The sequence below is a fragment of the Lemur catta genome, chromosome 20 (assembly GCF_020740605.2).
Source record: "Lemur catta isolate mLemCat1 chromosome 20, mLemCat1.pri, whole genome shotgun sequence".
Taxonomy (NCBI): domain Eukaryota; kingdom Metazoa; phylum Chordata; class Mammalia; order Primates; family Lemuridae; genus Lemur; species Lemur catta.
In genome coordinates, this window is record NC_059147.1 from 34,867,411 (window position 1) to 34,890,687 (window position 23,277).

Below are 23,277 nucleotides of genomic sequence, written 5' to 3' on the forward strand. Positions count from 1 at the left end.
GGACGAGGCAGAGGACACACGGGGAACCCCTCATGAGCACTTAACCTCGGATTTTCTTCCTTTCTTTTCGTCCATCTTTAGATGACACTAATAAAACTAAGACTATTTACTAGGTAAAATAAATTTATTGATATTTAATTTAGGAACTGTGGACCTCACAACATGAAGGAAAATAAGCCTTGGCATCATTTAAGGCTATACCGATGAAGCAAGGAGAGAAAGGAACACTTACCGACAAGCCGCGATACAAAAGAAGGTGTGTGCAATCCTGTTTAACAACCTTTGCATCTTTTGTCACAGTTTAACTTGTGCATACACGTACACACATAAGTGTTGCGATAATCCAACAGATATCTGCACCCGGCATTGTGGGGTTAATTCTCTGAGGCTCACCCGGCAGGTGGTCACAATCTAACAGCAACATTCACTAGAAGAGTCTGACAGCTTCCTCGGGAACATCCCTAGAGCTTCTAGAAGGATGCTACACGTGAGATCTGGACAGATGCTACATGTGAGAAAAAGGAATAGTCTGAAAAACTGAAATGTTTCAGTCAAGCTTACATGATTTTAATTTTTAAAAACAAATCCAAAGAACAGTATTTTATTTCAGCAGTCTTCTTTGAGCAATTTGATATACAAAAACTGTTTTGTTAAAAGTCTCAACCATAAGAAAATACTACTTTTTATTCTTTCAGATTTTTTTAAATGTTTTTATTATCAACATCACCTCTCTGTAATTTGTATTTAGCTACCACACCTCAAATTATTTGCTTTAATTAAAACTATAATAATTAAAACAATGTACTATTTATTTTATTCTTATTTTTCATACAGTATTATTTTGTTCCTTCCACTAACCTACAGGAGCTAAGAGTTGAACATGGTCAGCATTAAAGTATTCTGAGGCTGAGTGTAGAGTCAGAGCCACACAGAGCCCGAACCCTTTTTCTCCATCTTCTGTTCCTTCCCTTTCAGGTTATTTTATGATCTTCTTCACCACAATACAGGGAAGGGACAAAAATATATGGAATTCAATTTTATTACTTATTAACAAAAGCCAACAAAAAGCCTTTAAGTGAGCTTTTGTAAATTATCTGTTTTCCATTTTTACACATAGTATTTAGAGAATATGGAGAAATAGATATAAAGAAATTTTATCTAAGTTAACAAAAAAAAAAAAACCAACCTCCAAACATTTAAAAAGATAAATTTGACTTTTTTTTTTTTCTGAGACAGTCTCACTCTGCTGTCTGGGCTAGAGTGCCGTGGCATCAGCCTAGCTCGCAGCAACCTCAAACTCCTGGGCTCAAGCAATCCTCCTACCTCAGCCTCCTGAGTAGCTGGGACTACAGGCATGCGCCACCATGCCCGGCTAACTTTTTCTATATATATTTTTAGCTGTCCATATAATTTCTTTCTATTGTTAGTAGAGACGGGTCTCACTCTTGCTCAGGCTGGTCTCAAACTCCTGAGCTCAAACAATCTGCCCACCTCGGCCTCCCAGAGTGCTAGGATAAATTTGGCTTTATTCCTTTAAAAATACCCAGAGAAACAAAATAAAACCAAGTTCTTATTTTAAGTCATCCTTATAATTAGTATATAACAAGTAAATAGAAGAGTCATGAATTAGTTTGATTTTTTTTTTGTATCCTGAATCTTTGTCTACCAATATAAACAGCATTAGAAACGGGTGGGGAGGAACTTTCTTTTTAAAAACTGAGTGGTTTGGCCGGGCGCAGTGGCTCATGCCTGTAATCCCAGCACTCTGGGAGGCTGAGGTGGACGGATTGTTTGAGCTCAGGAGTTTGAGACCAGCCTGAGCAAGAGCGAGACCCATCTCTACTAAAATAGAAAGAAATCATATGGACAGCTAAAAATATATATAGAAAAATTAGCCGGGCATGGTTGCGCATGCCTGTAGTTCCAGCTACTCGGGAGGCTGAGGCAGGAGGATTGCTTAAGCCCAGGAGTTTGAGGTTGCTGTGACCTAGGCTGAGCCACGGCACTCACTTTAGCCCGGGGAGCGGAGTGAGACTCTGTCTCAAAAAACAAACAAAAAAAACAACAACAAAAAAACTGAGTGGTTTATTTAATAATTTCTAAAATATAGAATGAAATTGTTAAAAATTCTGTCAGTGGGCTATGAGCTAACACAATTTTGCTTTGTTTTGTTTTGAGGGTCTTTGAGGGGCTCTGTGGCCCTGGTTAGAGTACAGTGCCATCATCATAGCTCACTGCAGCCTCCAACTCCTGGGCTAAGGTGATATCCTCCTGCCTCAGCCTCCCAAAGTGCTAGTATTACAAGTGTGAGCACACAGCCAAGATGTTATTTACTTACCGCACATATCATGCTTGTCCTGTATTACAATGAGTAATGAACAGTATACTATTTTTAGACAGCTTCACTACATAAAAGCAAATGATTAACTAAAAGCCATTTTAATAAAAGACCTAAAGTTACCAAGAGTTAAAAATTCAGATAACTGCAAAACTATTATAAATAGTACATACTGATATTTTACTTATCTAATATTTATTTTATAAACACAAGTTGCTTGTGTATGTTTTTGTATTTGTTTTTGTAAGAACTATATATTCCTGCAAGAAAAGTGACTTCAGTCCTTTGTAATATATGTTGATTAGCATAATAAAGTATTTTTGGACTTTTCCCCAAGGTCTCACATGAAATTTTACAGGGATTTTTTTGTTTGTTTAAATTTACTTACTTTGTAATACAGTCAATGTTGGCAATTTGCTTCTGGTTCCGTATAATCTCAATGGCTGCCCAAAGATGCTGGATAGCTTTTGTATCCGCCTGTCATCTTTTTGTTAAACGTGCCATGACCTGTTTACTTCTTTAGCTGTAGTAATACATAAAAACATAAGGGAAAAAAAGATTACAAATTGAATTATTATCAACACAAGTGAGTAACATCATCAGTGCCTCTTGACTACTGATCATACCAAGGTAGCAGGTAGCACTGCCAACTTTCTGCCTCATTCCCTACCATCCACGTCACCACCTTCTTCATAGAAGTTACCATTTGCTTCGTTACTTCATAAAAAGTGAGAGTCTAAAAATGAAAGGGTTAAGGATTTCCCAAGGAGGACAAATGGCTACCTTATGCCAACATGTTTTTTTAAATAAATTTAAGTTTTATTCTAATGCATAGAAATATTACAAGACAAAATTTCATTTATCAATAATGCATTGTTTGTAATTTGATCAATATAAAATGGAATTTAAATGCCCTAATTGTTTGTACTTTGGTTTATTATAATCATGGCTTAGAAAGCCCAATTCTGTATGCATATATTGATAAATGAAAGCATTTCAATAAAACCATGAACAGAAAATGCAAAAAGTATTAATAGTTACTTCTGGGGTAAGATGGGAAAAGCTGGCAAACAGGATACCAGAGGGCCACAATTTATTAGGAACAATCATATTCTTGATTAGATGTTAGTTTCAGGGGTATTTATTACATTATTAAGAAACAACATTGCTATTTTATTCAAATTTCAGTGTTCTGGATTAACAGAAGAAAATAGCCACCCGACCTCCAGATGATTTTCCACCTGTGCCTGGCAAGACTGGGGAAAACCCTGGGGCTACGCTCGGGTGTCTGATGACTGAGGGTTTTACAGAAGAGGCCTCTCCTGACAGCTTGGAGGGACTCGTCTGTCAGGAACAGCGTGAGCCTAGGAAACCTTCACCATGAACTTTGTGTTAGATCATGAGTCCCAGCATTTGGCCACAACTGAAACATATCTCTAAATCCTACAGATTATAGTACTAAGTTTAAAATCCAGGCCTTAAAAATACAGTAAATGTTAAAACTTCTGGGATTCCTAAAATCTCCTTGCCCGGACCTTTCCTGTCCCCTAAGGGAAGAGAATGAGCGAGGGAAGCTCATTCTCGGCACTTCACTGTGTTCCATGATTGCAACTGAGCCCTGTGAATCTCCTCTTTCTCCACCTCCACACCTCCTTTCACAGCCCCCTCAGTCCTCCCTTTCCTTGACAAACCCAAGCAAACCCCACAGTTGCCATCAAAGCTTATTCTGCGAAGATCCACTTCCAGTTAGTCTGGGGTCAGTGAGGCTCCTAGAATGAGATGGTTTTCAGAATTACACTACCGACAGAATATATTTTGAACATGTTTTAAAAGGTATTCTTGAATATCCTACTTCTTCACACTATTACTTATAATAGTTCCAGACTTTGCTCCAAGAAAATAAATAAAAAATGATGCCAGTATTCAAATTTAAAGAAAACTTAAGGAAAATCAGTTGGTTCTGTACAAACTTAGATGTAAAACTAAAAGATAATAAAAATTACAATTAAGAAACACTTCTGTTTTAGAGTAATCACTTTAAGAGGAAAGAAACTTCAAGATGAAAAAAGACAGAAACTTCTCAGTTTAAGTGCACTCACAGAGGAGTGCCAACTTTCAGGATCTGATAAGCCGGACAGTAGGAATTCAGTGGTAAGAACATATGTTAGAATGTGACATCTAATGGTGAACTGTAATAATACAACTTAACCCTGTGAGATTATACAAAGACTCACACAAAACAACAAAATTTCAGTCATTCCTACACACTTAAAAAAAAAAATACATAGTTGCCCACTTTGTGTAAGGCACTGTGCTAAACATAATGAAGTATTCAAAAATGTATAAATAATGGCCAGGCATGGTGGCTCATGCTTGTAAACCTAGCACTTTGGGAGGCCGAGGCAGGAAGATTGCTTGAGGCCAGCAGTTCAAGACCAGCCCGAGCAAAAGCAAGACCTCATCTCTATAAAAATTAGGGAAAAAAAAATTAGTCAGGCATGGTGGCACATGCTTGTAGTTCCAGGTACTCAGGAGGCTGAGGCAGGAGGATCACTTGAGCCCAGAAATTTGAGGTTGCTTTGAGTTGTGATGACACCACTGCACTTTAGAATAGGCGACTGAGTGCGATCCTGTCTCCAAAAAAAAAAAAAAAAAAGTAAAAATACTGACGCTTGCCAAAACATAACCTAAAAGCAGCAGAGAAAATATGGCATATGCATGGAACTATGAATTGTACAGTGATATATGACATATAAATTGTCCACAATATGAAAATTCGGATGGCGAGACATTACTTCTAGCTTCAGTAAAAATTAAGCAGAAAGAAAGATATCTTCTGCAAAATGGTAAATATATGGAAAAATATAAGAGCCAATCTTTTCCTTTCTTAATTTCTTTAAAAGATAATTGGCTGCTTAAAGCAAAAATAAAAATAATTGGTAGGTGTCATTAGGTTTCTAATACATGTAGAAGTAAAATACATGAGAACCACAGCAAACAGATGGGAAAGGGGGAATAAACAGAATTATACTATTGCAAATGTCTGAACAGTTTTTGTGAAGTGGTATTATGTTACAATGTTATATATTATATATTATAAATGAATTATATTAATTCATGGGAGACTATGGTACATTAAGCATGCATACTGTAATTTCTAGAACACTAAGGAATAATACAAACAGGTATAGCTAATATATAATGAAACTTATAAGTTTTTTCAAAATACACATGTATAAAATTATACATAATTTATTCAGAACTATCAAATATGAAGCAGCAAAGCTAACATGTCTAAATATTAAAATAGGAAACACAACTATTTATAGAATATAACAAGCAGAAGAACACAGTGGGAACCAATGGCGAAAACTCTAAAAGTGATGTCACATATTCCTAGAAATGATTAAAATCGAGATTAAAGAATGATGCAATGCTACACACCTCAGGAAAAGAGATGTAATGTTAAAATCAAAGATTTGTGAGCTCTGCCTGAATCAACACACACAAAGCAGATACACCTTGCAATACAGGTACGCTGTGGGGAGGGTCTAGAAGCTCAAGTAGGGAAGCAAAAGCGACAGGGCCAGGAGGTGGCGGAGGAGAGCGACCTTTTCACTGCTGCCTTCGCGGGAGCGAGCGGCGTGGAAGGTTCTGGAGGGCGGGGAGTCGGCATCTCAGCTCCGGGGGCTGCAGAAACTTCAAGGCCGCGGTTTTGTTCTTGGCTGCCTGCGGACCGTGGCGGGGACAGGAGACGCTGGCGCGGCTGCGGGTGGCCCTGGCCGAGCGGCGCCCGGAGTTGCAGCCCAAGAAGCGTTTCGCTTCCAAGAACCGGAGTCGGGATGGCGCTTCCGCCACCGAAGTGGACGCGGCTCCTGGCGCCCCAGCGGCCAGCAGCATCCTGGCCCCTCCGCGGCCCTGGGAGGAGGAGAGAGGCTTTGGCTCCAGCTGGGTCTGCGGCTTCTCCCACCGGGAGTCCCGAGTCTCGCAGAAGGAGGCTGACGAGCCGCACCGCGCGAGCCCTTTTGGCCGAACTGAGTAACGCGTGGTCAAGCCCCGCGGCGACCCCAGCGCCCTGCGGCCGCCCGAGGCCCGCGGCTGCCAGCTGCTCTGCGGCCCTGGGTCCGCCCCCGTGTCCCTGCAGGACCGCAGCAACTGCGTGCTGGCGGCGGCCGGCGACAGCCCCGCATCACGGCACAGGAGACTCCCGCGTCTTCCCGCAGGCGGTCAGCGGGGCCATCGCGGAGAGCCACAGTGGGACCCAGGCCGCCCCTTCCACCTGGACCTCCCCGGGGGTGGACAGAGACCCCGAGGGCTCTGGTTTAGACAGGAGCAAAAATAACTGGAACGACGCGGACGATTTCAACTGGCTGGCCCGGGATGTGGCCTCCCCACACCGGAGTTTCCTTCCTGAAGACGAGCGAGGATCCGGTGGGACTAAGCAGTTGCCACTCTGTTCTTCGCTCCTACCACACACTTTCCACGTGGGCCTGGCTCCAGCGAATGGGGGCCCTAAGTTTACCTACTGGTGTCACACTGTACATGTATTCCGTATTTTAAAGCTTGAGATTGTCACAGGCTCCTACTTGTGGTTTACATTAAATTCCTGACAGGTAATAATAAAAAAAAAAAAGCCCAAGTAGAGCATTACAAAGAACACAAGGGAAAGACAAATCCAAGTGAGGTGAATACAATGAAGTTTGGGGCATACTATAAAAGTATCTAAAACAGCTAGGCCGGCGCGGTGGCTCACACCTGTAATCCTAGCACTCTGGGAGGCCAAGGCGGGTGGATCGCTCCAGGTCAGGAGTTCGAGACCAGCCTGAGTGAGACCCCGTCTCTACTAAAAACAGAAACAAATTATATGGACAACTAAAAATATATACAGAAAAAATTAGCCGGGCATGGTGGCGCATGCCTGTAGTCCCAGCTACTCGGGAGGCTGAGGCAGGCTGAGGCAGTAGGATCGCTTAAGCCCAGGAGTTTGAGGTTGCTGTGAGCTAGGCTGATGCCACGGCACTGTAGCCTGGGCAACAGAGCAAGAATCTGACAAAAAAAAAAAAAAAAAAAAAGAAAGAAAGAAAAAGATAAAAAAAAAGGACTAAGCAAATATGTGAATACATTGAGGATAACGAGAGCCAGGTTTCTCACTCTCAGGGAAGGCAGGTACAAATATAAAAGGGGGAAAGACTAGAATTAGAAACATGTAAGATTGGATTGTAATTGGAACTATCACTAAAAACTCCTGGTTTCTGATTGATAGATAGAAAAACATCTATCTGTATATAGCCATAGATACATATACAGTCAGGCCTCTGTATCTGTGGGCTCTGCATCCATGGATTCAACCAACTGCAGATCAAAAATATTTGAGAAAAAAATTGTATCTGTACTGGACATGTACAGACTTTCTTCTCTTGTCATTATTTCCTAAACCATGTAACAACTATTTGCATAACATTTACATTGCATTAGGTATTATAGGTATTATAAGTAATCTAGATATGATTTAAAGTATATAAGAGGATGTGCATAGGTTATATGCAAATACTACACCATTTTGTATCAGGGACTTGAGCATCCATGGATTTTGGTACCTATAGAAGGTCCTGGACCCAATCCCCCACTAAGGAACAAAGGACAACTCTATATGTATGTATGTATGTATACATGCACACACATACATACATATACACATAAACACAAAGATGAGTATACCACCAGGAATGAGCATGCCAGACATCCAGACTTTGGTTTCTAAATACTATTCTCCTCAAAAGGAATCAGAGAAATGGCTAATTTCAGGGCTCAGGCAGGGAAAGTATTTAATAAGCCTACAACATCATGTGCCATAAAGTATGGAAATTCCCAAAAGATCATGGAGATATGTCAAAATGACACTGGAGCCAACCAAGGGCCTCCCACTGGCTAAATCTGGGACAATTTGAACATCAAAGAAATGATATAATGAGAGCAATTGTCTATAACCCATTGAATAAAATAGGAACCTAGGAGCCCATACTGGTATCAATAAATAAATGGGGGTGGCAGGAAAGCTTTCCCTTACAATAGAAGGTCAACTAATAAATGTAGAAGGATGATGGAAGGGATGATTACCATTTGGTAACCCTTATAATAACTGTTTTGGTCAAGGAGCAAAACTGGATACTAATACAAATGGGTGAAAGTGGGATCAGGAACAAGATTTTTACACAGTCTCAAAATATCTCCAGGCGGGGCGCGGTGGCTCAGGCCTGTAATCCTAGCACTCTGGGAGGCCGAGGCGGGTGGATCACTCAAGGTCAGGAGTTCGAGACCAGCCTGAGCAAGAGCGAGACCCCATCTCTACTAAAAATAGAAACAAATTATCTGGCCAACAAAAATATATATGGAAAAAATTAGCCGGGCATGGTGGCACATGCCTGTAGTCCCAGCTACTCACGGGAGACTGAGGCAGGAGGATCGCTTAAGCCCAGGAGTTTGAGGTTGCTGTGAGCTAGGCTGATGCCACGGCACTCACTCTAGCCCGGGCAACAAAGTGACACTCTGTCTCAAAAAAAAAAAAAAAAAAAAAAAATCTCCAGACAATATGTATTCATTAACTTTCCATTGCAAAGTCTGGCAGACATCATCTTACCAAATGATAAAAGTAAATTTCATCAGCAATGGGACAAATCAACATCATGTGCCTTCTGATAGGATGCATTGAGAAGAACACAGCATCACTTCTGTGGTATTCCTGCCAAAAATGCATGTCCTGAGTACATTGGTGGTATAGTGGTGAGCACAGCTGCCTTTCAAAATGCATGTCCTAAATCCAGTCATGAGGAAACATCAGGCAAACACAAACTGGTGGACATTCTGCAAAGTAATTGGCCCGTCCTCTCCAAAATATCAAGGTCATGAAAGGAAGGAGAGACTTGGAACTGTTCAAGATAGAAGGAAACTAATGAGACATGACAGTTAAATGCAACATGTGATCCTATATTGGATCCTGGATCTATAGAAGACTTTATTGGAGAAAATCAGTAAAATTTGAATGAGGTTTGTTGATTAGAATGTGCTATTGTATTAATTTCCTGATTTTGATGGGCACAATGTGATTCATGTAGAAAAGTGTCTCTATTTTTTAGGAAACAGACATTGAAGTATTGAGGGGTCCTGTGACATCATGTCTGTGACTTACTGTCAAATGGTTCCAAAAAAAAATGACTTGTATCTACACAGAGAGAAAGAGAGTGATAAGGCAGATATGGTAAATTTCTAACAACTGTGAAATCAGGCTGAGGGAACACAGGATATCTTTGTACTGTTCTTGAAACTGTTTTGAAGAGTTTAATTATTTCCACTTTAACAGTTTTGAAATATTTTTAATAACCCTATTGTAACATCCCCTTCAGCAATTTAATTCAAAATCAGTATAAAATAAGAGCATGAAGCTAATAAGAAATAAGTCATGCACAAAGAAGAGAATTTATAAAGATAAATAGATAAGAGTTACTAAATATATTAAGACCTATGAATCTTGGATGCTATTTTTTAATTGCACATTAAATTTTACTGTTAAAGAGTCATGGGGGGCCAGAAAAGTCCTAAGAGGTCTTTTCTTCATATATTTTTATATTAGGATCAAGAATAAAGTACAGTGATCCCAAGAGGATTATGTATCAGAGAGTTCTTCTGGAGTTAACTCATATAAGGTTTTTATTTTATTTCGTCATAAAACAAGTCAAGCAAAAAGAAGCCTAGCTCTCTTTTTCTGCTGTGACAATGGGTCTGGTTGTCATCTGTGGAGTATGTATCACACTCTGCAAACCTGTATCTTGCTCTTGCCCTATAATTCTATCTTTCTCTCCTCAATAAACCTCATTTCCATGCTTCCCTTTAAAAAAAAAAAAAAGCCTAGAGAAAACATCACCAGGACTTAATTTTGGACGGGGAATGAGGGAGAGGCAAGTCTCAAGGACAAAGCTTCCATTTCCGGCTTACACGGGGTACTGAAGTAAGGACTGTGGGATGAAGACTAAGTTTGCAGAAGGCAGTGGTGTGTGCGTGTGTGTGCTGAGTTCAGTTTGGGGCAGACCAAGTTCAGATGCCTTTTGGAAATCCAAGGGAAGATGCCAAGCAGCTATGTGGAGATACAGCTGGGGAGTTCAGGAGAGCACATGCTGAAGATCTGTGAGACACCCAAGAATAGTAACCAAAACCATAACTGCAGATTTGACTTCCCTAGGATAGAATATGGCAGAAAGAGACCTAGGCCCCAAGAACTAAGAGCAAATCCAGGAGAGCTATCCTATAGAAATCCAGTGAAGATAGGGTTTCAAAAAGTGCAGAGTATCACTGAAAAGTCAAAAAGCAAAAGGAACTGAAAAGTCCACTAGATTTAGCAAACTGTTGGTCACTGATGACTTTAGCAAGAGTAATATTATTTTGTTGAAATAATATTGTTCCAAATCAGATCAGGGTGGGTTAAGGAGTGAGTGACAGGTGGCCAAACTGAAACAGAAATAGAGCTCTTCCCAGAAGACAGACTGAACAAAGGGAGGAGGCAGATGGGAAAGGACCTGGAAAGAGATGAGAAGGCACAGGAAGGTCTATGGTTATGCAAATTTTATCCTCATTTTAATTCAAATATGTACATATGATTTTTCAAAAATCAAACAATCCCAAACCCTGTACCCCTATTGCTGCTACCCTATGGCAATCCCTGCCCTCTATTTTAGTTTTGTTTTTTGGTACTTACCTCTGTATTTATAAGCCCCACCCTTACCTACTGACATCCTACCTGAAGTCAATTAATCTGTTCCACATACACCACCCCCAACACAAATGCACATACACTATCCTTCCTCTTATCTTCTCAATAAAGTCATACCCCACTTTCTAGTTAAACCAGCATTCACTGTATGTATGTATGTATGTATGTATGTATGTATGTTTTATTTATTTATTTATTTGTTTATTTAACAGAGTCTCGCTTTGTTGCCTGGGCTACAGTGAGTGCCCTGGCATCAGCCTAGCTCACAGCAACCTCAAACTCCTGGGCTTAAGCGATCCTACTGCCTCAGCCTCCCAAGTAGCTGGGACTATAGGCATGTGCCACCATGCCCGGCTAATTTTTTCTATATATATTTTTAGTTGTCCAGATAATTTCTTTCTATTTTTAGTAGAGACGGGGTCTTGCTCTTGCTCAGGCCAGTCTCAAACTCCTAACCTTGAGTGATCCACCTGTCTTGGCCTCCCAGAGGGCTGGGATTACAGGTGTGAGCCACCACACCTGGCCCAGCATTCACTGTTTTAATTACCAGGACAATGTGCTGATACTCACAACTGTTCTGAACTCTTATCGCATCTCCAGTGCCCCAAGACCCAGTCAAGACATTTTCCCAGACACAGAGCAGGACAACTGTGGGCTCATCTCCTCTATTTACTTCCTCTCGGGACTGCAGTCTTATACTGCCTATTGCCCAGTGCCGGAAAACAGTAGCCTCGTGTGTTTTACCCAGTTTCATCATGGATGGTGGGAATGTAAGTCCATTAGTAGTTGCTCTGCCATGGCCAGAAGTCCAAGTCTAGACTGTCTCCTAGTACCCCTGTTTGTAGAAGGGCATCACCCACTTTCAAGACAGTCTAAAGGAGAACTGTTCTCATTTGCCCTTTTCAGAAAACACACCTCAAGGCTTTTGCAGTATAGAAAAGGGTAGCGAGCTGGCTGCAGGTTCTGGGGAAGGACTCTGTGCTCGTAACTACCACAGACTGGGAGCAATCACCCTATTCTCAGCCCCCTTCACTTCCCCACCCCCAGAGGGACCTGGTACCTCTAATTCTTGAGATTTCCATGGTTTTGAGGCTCAAACTGGCATATTCCTTGACCTTCTCTCTCAGGCACTTACCTTTCCTGCTAAATCAAAAGACACTTCCACCACTTTCTTTGCAGTTTCCAAAGTGTCATCTTTTCTACACTCTAGTCTATCTCATTCTTTTTGTCTCTCTATATGGATTCACACACACACACACACACACACACCCCAACACTCATTTCAATAGGGTTTCAGGAAAGAATGCACATTCAGTTAATCATGTTTCAACAAAGGATTCATTTCAAATACTAAAGGCTTCAAAATGCTTGAGATCCTATAAAAAGATTCAGTTGAGAGGATGAGGTTGACTATAAGAGAGAAAAGACATAAACTTTTTTTAAAGCCAGAAGATCAAATTCAAGCCAGAGAAAACAGTTTTTAATAACAAAAAAGTATATCACATGTAAATTAATAACTTTGGCCATATTTGAAAAGATTTATTAATATTTATAAATCTAAAGAATCCTGGCCAAGCGCGGTGGCTCACGCCTGTAATCCTAGCACTCTGGGAGGCCAAGGTGGGTGGATCGCTCAAGGTCAGGAGTTTGAGACCAGCCTGAGCAAGACCCCGTCTCTACTAAAAATAGAAATAAAAATTATCTGGACAACTAAAAATATGTATAGAAAAAAAATTAGCCGGGCATGGTGGCACATGCCTGTAGTCCCAGCTACTCAGGAGGCTGAGGCAGTAGGATCGCTTAAGCCCAGGAGTTTGAGGTTATTGTGAGCTAGGCTGATGCCAGGGCACTCACTCTAGCCTGGGCAACAAAGTGAGACTCTGTCTCAAAAAAAAAAAAAAAAAAAAAAGAAAAAAAACAGTAACTAGGACTAAAACTAGTTTTATTTGAATAGTCCTTAAAAAAAATAAAATTTAACTTTCAAATGATTCAAATGGCAGTTTCTTGCCTGAAACAAACCAACATGAATATTAATCACAAGTAAGAGGCTTCTTAAGATTGTGTAGAACATGTATGTGAAGAGTGGTAAATAAGTAGGTATTTCAAAGGAAACATTTCAGGTATGTTGATATTAAGTGATATTAAACTTGGTATTTCCAAACATATAAGAGAAATGATAAATTATAAGTACAGTAGAAAAAAATTACTTTAGACTTTATAGTCTAAATTGAATTTATCCAGTAGAATACATTATAGTCTATAATTTAAAAAGACAACATCTCTAATGGTAAATATACCTCCTCCCAAAACCTATTAAATTTGCCATCAATGGAAACCCCAAATAAATTATTCTTATTTTTTGACTGGGCAGTTAAAATAGGCATATTTTATATTAATTGGGGACGTGCCCCATGTCAAAATTCAATTGAAAATTAAGGACTTGCTCTCTCAAACAGCATTTTTCAGATGCACTTTTGAGATAGAAAAAACAAACAATAAGCAAGTAAATCAAGAATCTACAAAAAGAGAAAAGTGAAAAATTCATAATAGCTTTCAAGTTGAGAGAGCTTCTCTATACTTAGCCTTCGTTAAAAAATTTCTTTTTAAAGATCTTTCCATAGCTATCAAATATGAGAAAATCATTTAATAACCCACTGGAACATTGCTATTGATGGCTGTCAGGATGCTCTGGATCTGTGGATGCTATAACTCACTTGGTCTGTTACTCTCTTCACCACATGCTTCTCATGAAAGGGTATTTTATTTTAGATGACAGTGCACACCTAATGGAATTCTGAAGCCTTAGCATTTACTGCAGCTTTCAAGAAATTAGCTATTTCAATCTAAATTGAATTTATCCAGTAGAAGGTATGTTAAAAGATTCCTCAAGACAATGACTTCCCCTTTGAAGACAAGAATGCTTTAATGTTGGAGTTAATTCCAAGTGTTTTCAAACATTTTTCTCCATTACATAAGTATTAAAATAAAGATCATAGGTCTCCCCACCTCCACTGCTCCTGCCTCAAGTTATCTTTATAACGTGAGCTACCATAGTGACAGCAAGAAAATGAGCCAATTATCCACACTTATTCTTAGATTGCCAGCTATCATCACCAGTGAAATTGGAATTAACCAGAATTTTATATATGGAATGTTTTGATTACCAGGAGTTTCCTAATATCCCTGCCTTTCCACCTTCTGCTTTTGTAGGTAGAATGAGCATAGTTTTTACAGTTTGTTATTATTACACATACTTTTGCAGACTTACAAAGATACATCGGGAAGATGAAGGCATATCAGTACAAAGACCCAAGAGGTTGAGGGGTTTTAGGGAGACAGACTAGCATAACATACTACAGGTTTGGTAATCATCATACACATGGATTGAAACCAATTTGATTATGTCTGTGTGAACTTGGGTACCAGCAATTTAACTGTGTCTCTTTCCTTATTGTAAAATCGTTATAACAACATTCCCTTCATGATGCTGTTGTGAAGACTAAATGGAAAATATACATTGCCTAGTATGGGAGATGCTCAATGATGGACATCTTTAAAAACAGATGGTAGTGCCACAGGCACTGTTTGTGATAAAACTTAGCTTGCTAGAAACTGCTTGCAAAGTGGACTTGCAAAGTGATCTAATGTGCATGGTCAAATTAAAATGTATATAAGTCAGATTCTCTTGCTATAAACCATAGTATCTAACTGAATTTTTTTAAATAGTATTTTTAATTCCACTTATGAGAATGTGACAAACTCTCAACAGAAATCCATTGAAAAATATTTGTATATCTTGCTTTTATGTCCATATGATAAATGCTTAAACTAAGAAAGAAGATCCTACATTCTTTGAATTATATTTTAAATTTATTTAACATACAAGCTGACCAAACTGGAAAAAGAAGCACTAAGACTTTTAAATGGGTCTATGATTCACTTAAATGCTCAGATAATATCTGGAGAACATATGTTTGATATTTAATACAGGTCTACTTTTTTACAGAGTACTGTAAAAAATTAACATAAGAAAGTTGCTTTTAGGCTTGGAGTGGTGGCTCATGCCTGTAATCCTAGCACTCTGGGAGGCTGAGATAGATGGATTGCTCGAGGTCAGGAGTTCGAGACCACCCTGAGCAAGAGCGAGACCCCGGATCTACTAAAAATAGAAAGAAATGATCTGGATAACTAAAAATATATAGAAAAAATTAGCTGGGCATGGTGGCGCATGCCTGTAGCCCCACCTCCTCGGGAGGCTAAAGCAGTAGGTTTGCTTGAGCCCAGGAGTTTGAGGTTGCTGTGAGCCAGGCTGATGCCAGAACACTGTAGCCAGGGCAACAGAGTGAGACTCTGTCTCAAAAAAAAAAAAAAAAAAAAAAAAAAAAGAAAAGAAAGAAAGAAAGTTGCTTTTAAAAACCCGCAGGTGGTTAATACGGTAAAATCTCAAAGTTACAAATTAGAATAAATTTTAAATCATCAGTGGTAACACCTCACAAATAATCTTAACTCAAATACAATGTATCTTACTTCAGATTCTGTTCCACAGTACCATGGACTTACTCTCTTCTGTTACACTTTATTGTGCTTCCTTCAGTAATTGTGTTACTCTGAACTATAAACTCTGCAATGGCAAGAACTCTCTTATCTTGTTCACCTCAGCACCTAGCAAGTGTATGGCACATAGCAGAGTTCCAATAAATAACAATGTATTAATAAATGAAGTTAAGACATTAAAATTGCATATATTCTACTTGTACAAAAATGCAATTTTTAATGTGATTTTATGAAACAGATTTAATTATGAAGCAACTTGAACTATAAAAGCATTTATTTAAAATAAAACTAGCTTACCTACTATACTTATTATTCAGTTTAAAAAATAAAACTTTGTGTACAAGTTTTCAGCAACACATTTTCCAACTAATGTATAAGATAATGTGATCTGGAAATATATCACTCTCATCTCTGAAGAACATATAGATAACAGTCTATATGACTCCTTTAAAACTCTGATGCAACAGTATTCTATTACCCTCATCATTTCTCTTTTTAATTTTACATAAAGACAAACTTTTAGCCATTTATGGAGCAAACACTCTGGACAATTGCTGATGTTACCAACTTTAAGTGCAATCTGCCACATACCCAGTGCAAACGTAACTTTCCAATGACTTAATAGTGTGAATAAATTACTTCAGTGTTTGCACATAAGGGTATTTCTACTGCTATCTGATCAAACGCATTTAAAAGATCTTACCCTGCACCTTAATTGTGAAAATACATTCCAAGATGCTAAATTTCCCCTAAAAGAAACCTGAGTTAAAAATCAGAATACTACTCTGAAATAGAAAATATACAAAAAAGAAAGATTAACTAAATATCTAAATAATTTGTTGAATTGAGTTAAATATCTAATTTGCTAAATTTCCCTCCTAAAATATGTAATGGATTATACAAATACTAAAAAAAATTCCAAATAATTTTTATTTTATAGACTATTTCTTTCCATTTGTAACTAATTTTGATATTAAAGCTTATATAGCATTTTCACAATACAAACTAAATAACTTTTTATGAATTTCCTACAGAAAAAACATAACAGCAGGTACCTACACACACATAAGCTCTTTCTTTAAAGCAATAATTCATTTCTGTATATGTTTTAAAAATTAAAGTTAAGCCATGATTACTCAAAAAGACCATTTTATTGATTATTTAGATTTAGAGTCTTATGTCCCTCCCATTATCTTTTTTTTTTTTTTTTTGAGACAGAGTCTCACTCTGTTGCCCGGGCTAGAGTGAGTGCCGTGGCATCAGCCTAGCTCACAGCAACCTCAAACTCCTGGGCTTAAGCGATCCTACTGCCTCAGCCTCCCGAGTAGCTGGGACTACAGGCATGAACCACCATGCCCGGCTAATTTTTTTGTATATATATTTTTAGTTGGCCAGATAATTTCTTTCTATTTTTAGTAGAGACGGGGTCTCACTCTTGCTCAGGCTGGTCTCGAACTCCTGACCTCGAGCGATCCACCCGCCTCGGCCTCCCACAGCTAGGATTACAGGCGTGAGCCACCGCGCCCGGCCCCCTCCCATTATCTTCATTTCTATCATTTACCTCTTATTCCAGGGATTCTCAAACTTTCATGTGACATGGATCACATTCTCTCTCAAAACATCTGATTCACCCACTTCTCTTCTGCGTGTGTGTTTTTCTGTTTGTCATACAATGGGAGGGGATGAGGGGTGTGCTACAAGGAGATGAACCTTCCATAACTTAAAGGAGGACTGCTATGCTTTTAAGATGATAATACATAAGCGTTTTAAGTGAGATAATGTATGTAAATAATTGCACAGTGGCTGACATACAGTAGATGGACAATACATGATATTAATATATATATCATTATAACTCATCTGTGTTATAAAATTGTAGACACCAAAACATTTCAAAAACCAAGACTACTGGGGGGCAAAACACTGATAACCTGCAGTGCAACCTCTGCACAGAGTCTCTGCACCAAAGCAGATTCATACTTGTTTTGAAACGTGACAGTGGTACTGCAAGTAACTAACTCAAAGTTATTACGTGACAGATACAGGTAGACACTGAACTAAAATCAGTTGCTTTTTACTTCTTGTGAAAATTCCTAGTAAAAATGTTGGTAAGGGATTAAGGACAATCAAATGAAGAGGTGACAAAGATTTTCTTTATTCAAAAAGTCTGTTTCAAACAAATATAAAACATACAACCTGAAACAATTACAGACAGGGTGACAGATGTGGGGGGAAATATTAATTTAAAACTAATGGTTAAAATAAGAACTCTCACAATGCGTATTTCAGATATTTGTATTATTCGTCAAAGATTGAGTCATGATAAAAAACATTAAAATTGCTTCAGGTAAACAAGCCCTCAGGAGTATAAGGAATGCTTATTTTCCAACATTCTGAGATAACTACTGTGCAAAAGCAGAGATTCAGATGTATGTCATGAGAGTTAAATACAAATTAATAAGACAAGGCATATCGTATGTGAATATGTCATACCATAATTTCAGATCTCATCCCTTTCCACACTAGTTTAATTACTATTGTCCTGAATTAGATTTGACTCATAAACCACTTTGAGTACCTTCTATGTATGTGACAGTCCATTTTCTTCTTCCTTCTATTCTTAATATGACTTATAAAAAAATAATAAGAGCACACTGGGAAAAGCAAAGCAGAAACAAAGCAAACTAAACACAGAAACTGTCTAACTTCTATCATAGGAAACAACAGTCAAAATCAATGAAGAATGAGGTTTTAGGTTATTTATGAATTTCATTTAAATCCATGCTTTGGGCACATGAGGTTTCAAAACCTAAGGTACATGGTACTTGAGCTCCAAATACTAAAACTACCATTTCTAATAGGCAACTTTTATACTGGCAGCTTTTAAAAAATAGTGACGGGCATGCATTACACATGTTCCTTCTCCTACTAGAATGAAGAAAAAACAAATAAATTTAGGAAGAATTCTTAAGGTTAGACTGTCACTGGGAACACAAGACAGCCTATATCAGAACACAGTACGGAAACACCTTTATTGAGACTACAGGTTGAGGATCTGTGTTTCCCAAATCAACTTGAAAATTATGTATTGTAAGAAGGAGCTCAACTTGTGTTTACCTATCTTTGCTGTGCTCATTATGAGCCAGGCACTGTTTCAGGTGCTTTAAAAATGGTACCTCATCTAATCTTCACAATAACCCTGAGTTTGCTGCAATTACTATCCCCCTTGTTTTTCATATAAGGAAACTGAGACAAGGCATGGCAAGTTAAAGTGATTTGCCCAAGGTCACTGTGCTAGTAAAGGACAGAGGAGAGATTCAAACCTGAGCTGTTGTGTCTCAAAGTCTGTGCTCTTCATCATTTTGCCATGCTACCTCTAATGACAAAGGAAAAAAAAAAGCCAAACGAACAAAAAAACCCTTATCACCCTGTAAAAAAAATTAAATAGTAAATCCAAGTTAAGGTTTGCAAACACTGAAAAGATTTTAACTATCAAGGATAAGACTATTTTCTCCATTTTTTTTTTTTTTTAAGACACAGCCTCTTTGCTTAAATGTAATGATGGTCTCTGTGTAGAATTCAATTGAAGGACAAGGAAGACAAAGACAATCTGACATCAGAGCATTAGGGCTTTAAGTAAGCAAGTTAGAGCAGCATTTCATACTTCTATTACAAATGTTAAAATTCTTAGTTCGCTCCAATTAGTGTCTCAATTAAGGTATGCCAAAGGGTATGAATGCCCGTATTATACATTATCTGAGTAACCCTAAAAAGAAAAAAGGGGGGGTTACAAAACGGTAAGAGTTCAAACAAACATATGTCATTTACTGAAGCATGCAAGATGATATCTATTCAAAGCACCAACATAACCACATCCTAGGAATGTTTAGTATGAACTAAAGAGCTAAATTTTAACATTTCAATTGATTTTTCTTTGTAAAGCTGGAAGGACATGTATGCTTATTTAAATACCTCACAAATGGTAATTGCAAAAATAAGGTGCCCAATTTAGAGAATGTAAAAATTCAGTTTTCACATCAGCAATTTCTACAGAAAACAAAGACATTGTAAAATACAGAAATCCTCTTAATCTCATACTTACATAAGAAAAAATATTTTGATTCTGTCATAATTACAAACTATATCTTCTGATCTGATTCTGTATCCTGTTCATCTTATAAAGATGAGTCAACCAAAAATAATGACTGTAATGTAATCTGCATCAATTAGTCAAAGACAAGTAAAATAATATGCCTGTACAGAAAATCATATTTTATCTCCTGCATGTACAAATCAGACATTCAGAAGAATTATAAATATGACCTTGCCTACCAGAAAGTACTCAAACCTTTAAACTTTTAAAGTACAACCAACATTCTCTCTCTGATAACTTCAAAACCATTAATTAGAACCAATGACCCCAAAATCTGAAAAGTTTAAACGTTCCATTATTAGTAAGCTGATACTACTTTGCTTCTCAGTTTAAAAGTAAACAAGTAAACATTAATTTTCTGCCTGTGGACAAACAAATTAGATTATTTTTAAGAATTTTCTTGCCTCATGAGACACAGCGACTGTGGGGTGCAGAATGCCACAGTGAGGCAGAGCAAGGACCCAGGACCTTCCTAAAAACCCAGCGTGCCTGTAGGATGCCCGCTCCTTGAGGGGGCCACCTGGGCATCACTTCCAACCTCACAAACATCCTTATTACCAGGGACAATGTTTACACTTTGTATGACATAGGGTACTACATACTCTGGATAGGACACTGGGGACTGTGTACACACTGCATTTGACAGTGGGTGCTGGGTACACAGCTTATGTGACAAGGATACTACGTACACACCAAATATGACATCAGGTACTACAGACACACTATATGTGACACCAGGTACTGTGCTAGGTACACACTGTATGACACTGAGTACTGCATACATACTGTACATGACAGCAGGGTACCTTGTACACACTGCATAGAGCATCAGGTACCACATACACACTGCATATGACACTAGGTACTGCATGCACACTGGTACTGTATGTATACAGCATAGCACGCCAGATGCTGCACATACACTGTATATAACACTGGTTATGTACACTGGGTACACAGCAGAAGTGACAAGGATACTGTACACACCATATATGACAACAGTTATTACATATACAATGTAATAGGATAGTGGGTCCTGCATACACACCGTATATGACAATGGGAACTGGGTACACAGCAAAAGTGACAAGGATACTGTGTACACACTGTATATAACACCAAGTACTATGTACACATTGTATGTGATGCCAGATGCTATGTATATAATGTATATGACACTGAGTACTGTGTACCCAGCATGACAAAGATACTGCATACACAGCAGTCCTATGTATATGCTATATACGATACATTGTATACTGCGTACTCAGCATGACAGGGATACCATCTACACGTTATATGACACTTGGTACTATGTACATACCCCATGATACCAAGTACTATGTATATACCTCTATTTATGACACTGAGTACCGTATGCACAGCATAAGTGACGAGAATACTCCCTACACACCATGTATGACATGCGGTACTATGTATACACTGTTGTATATGACACCAAGTACTTCGTATACACTGTATGAGACAACCGGTAGCGCTTGCATACACAGCGTGACAAGGACAGTGTGTACACACAGTACAGAACACTAGGTACTATGAACACACTGTACATGGCATTGGGTACTGTGTAATACTCTATATGACACTCGGTACTGCATACACAGCTTAAGGACAAGGATGCCGTGCACACACAGCATGACTCTGAGTACACACCACATACAACCCCGCACAGGACGCCGTGTAAAACACCACGTGCTGTGCACACACCGCAAAGCGCCTCCACAGCCTGGCTCTGAAGAAAAGTGCGAGGGAGGACAGAGCAAAGGACAGTTCGCGGCCCGGCCGCCCCCAAGGAGCCCCCTCGTCCCAGCGCGGCCCGGCAGCTTCTCCCAGACCTCTCCGTCGGGAGGAGGGCGGTGGACCCCACGGGACAGTCCCGGAGGCCCGCGAGGACCCCGTTGAGGCAGCGGCGGCCTCGCTCCCGGGGTCGCCCGCAGCCCCCCGGACCTCGGGGGACCCCCGCCTGGCCTCGGCCCGACCCTGCGCCGCGGCTCCCACCGCCCACGGCGCCCGGAGACCGCGCAGCGTCCTCTCCTCTCCGCCGTCCACACGCCGGGCCCGCGCTGCCGCCGGCCCCACCGAGCGCGGCCCGAGGCCTGGCGGGGCGGCCGGCGCGGGGCCCGGCGGACGTGATCACGCGACTCTGCAGCTTCCCGGCCCGACCAGGCCCCGCGCCGTCCTCCCGGGCCTCCGCCCCGCACCCCCGAGCTTTCCCCACCGTCATCCTCCGGCTCCGCCGCCACCGCGCCCGGCCCTCCCTCCGGAGCCGCCGGTTCCCGCCGCCCGGCAACTCTGGGGCCTGAGCCGGCGCCGGGCGGGCGCGGGGGGCGCCATGTTGGCCGCGCGCCCGCACTGTCTGTGTGTCCTCCGAGCGGTGGCCGCGGCCAGGCAGGAAGTTCGGCGCCGTCGCCGGAAAGGTTGGCGTTCCCGCGGGCCGCCCGTCCCTGCCGCCCGCCGGGCTGTGCCCGCCTGAGCCCCGCGCCGCTCCTACCTCCGCTCCGTCCCGGCTCCCGCATGCTGCCCGCAGCCGCTTCAGCGCGTTCCCGCGCAGCCGCACGCGCCCTCGTCCGCACGCGCGCCGAGGGGCAGCCGGCTCCGCGGTCCCAGCGCCGCTGGTTCTGCGGCCACAAAACCGGCCACCTGGTTCTAGCATCTTTTTAATCCGTCGTCAGGAGGAATTGCAGACAGGTGCTGCACTCCCGTTCCGTGCACAGGCAAACAGCACCTCAACAAGAACAGGACCAGCCCTTGCCAATTTGGCAAGAGCACCGCAAATTTGCGTTCCAAGTAGGTTGTCTATCGGTCAGTCAGTCTGCATCTGACATCTAATGGGAGGAGATCCCGCACACCTGTGGTTTAAGAAAGTATCAGCGATAGGCATACTTTTATAATGCTCGCATATTTTCCCTCTTGTCCTTTCTCCCAGGAGTTTGGAAGGAAGATGTTTCGGCTAAGACGTCTTGCTGTCGTCATCAGTGGGCACGTGCACCTATACTTAGTGCCAGCGAGGGGATGCCCAGGGCCGAGGGCAGGGTGGATGGGCTGCAGTCAGGGAGGGCTTCCCGGAGCAGTGTCCAAAGTGCCCTATGAAGGCTGTGCTGAGGAACGGCCCTACTAAGCCCCAGGCACAGGCATAGGAGATGGCCCAAGATGTGGTCCTCCAGCTAGAACAATGAGAAATAAGGCTATGGGCACCTCCCTGGGATCAGGCAGGGCCGACGTGGGGAGAAAGCAGGAGAGGTGGCCCAGGCCCCTTGGGCGGGGCCTGGGGGTTCCAGGTGCATCTTGAGGAACAGTTTCCCTTTGCCCTGGGCCAGGGCTACTCTATGAGCCCAGGCCACAGGGAAGCTGCAGCCCCCAGTCCTGGGCTAGTGATGCCTCCCAGCTTGGCTCAGCACTAGAAGGGCCCATTTGCCAGTCTGTCTGCCCCCAGGGCTTCTGATGGCAGCA

The 23,277-nt window shown here is 40.9% G+C and overlaps 2 long non-coding RNA genes across 4 annotated transcripts in view; one reads left to right on the plus strand and one right to left on the minus strand.

Annotated features, from left to right (window-relative positions):
* The window catches only part of LOC123624955, a 28,496-nt gene extending 24,143 nt beyond the window's left edge, over nucleotides 1-4,353 (plus strand). For 2 of the 3 annotated variants that reach the window (XR_006730309.1, XR_006730308.1), the window contains 2 exons: nucleotides 865-975; nucleotides 3,527-4,353. This is a non-coding gene — a long non-coding RNA (uncharacterized LOC123624955). The remainder of the gene's footprint in view (nucleotides 1-864; nucleotides 976-3,526) is intronic. The other variant, XR_006730313.1, reaches the window with a different exon arrangement.
* On the minus strand, nucleotides 258-22,364 carry LOC123624954. Its single transcript, XR_006730305.1, has 3 exons — nucleotides 22,319-22,364; nucleotides 2,727-2,861; nucleotides 258-505 (listed from the first exon to the last, which is right to left on the minus strand). It is a non-coding gene; the product is annotated as an uncharacterized LOC123624954 (long non-coding RNA).
* Between the last annotated feature and the right edge of the window lie 913 nt (nucleotides 22,365-23,277).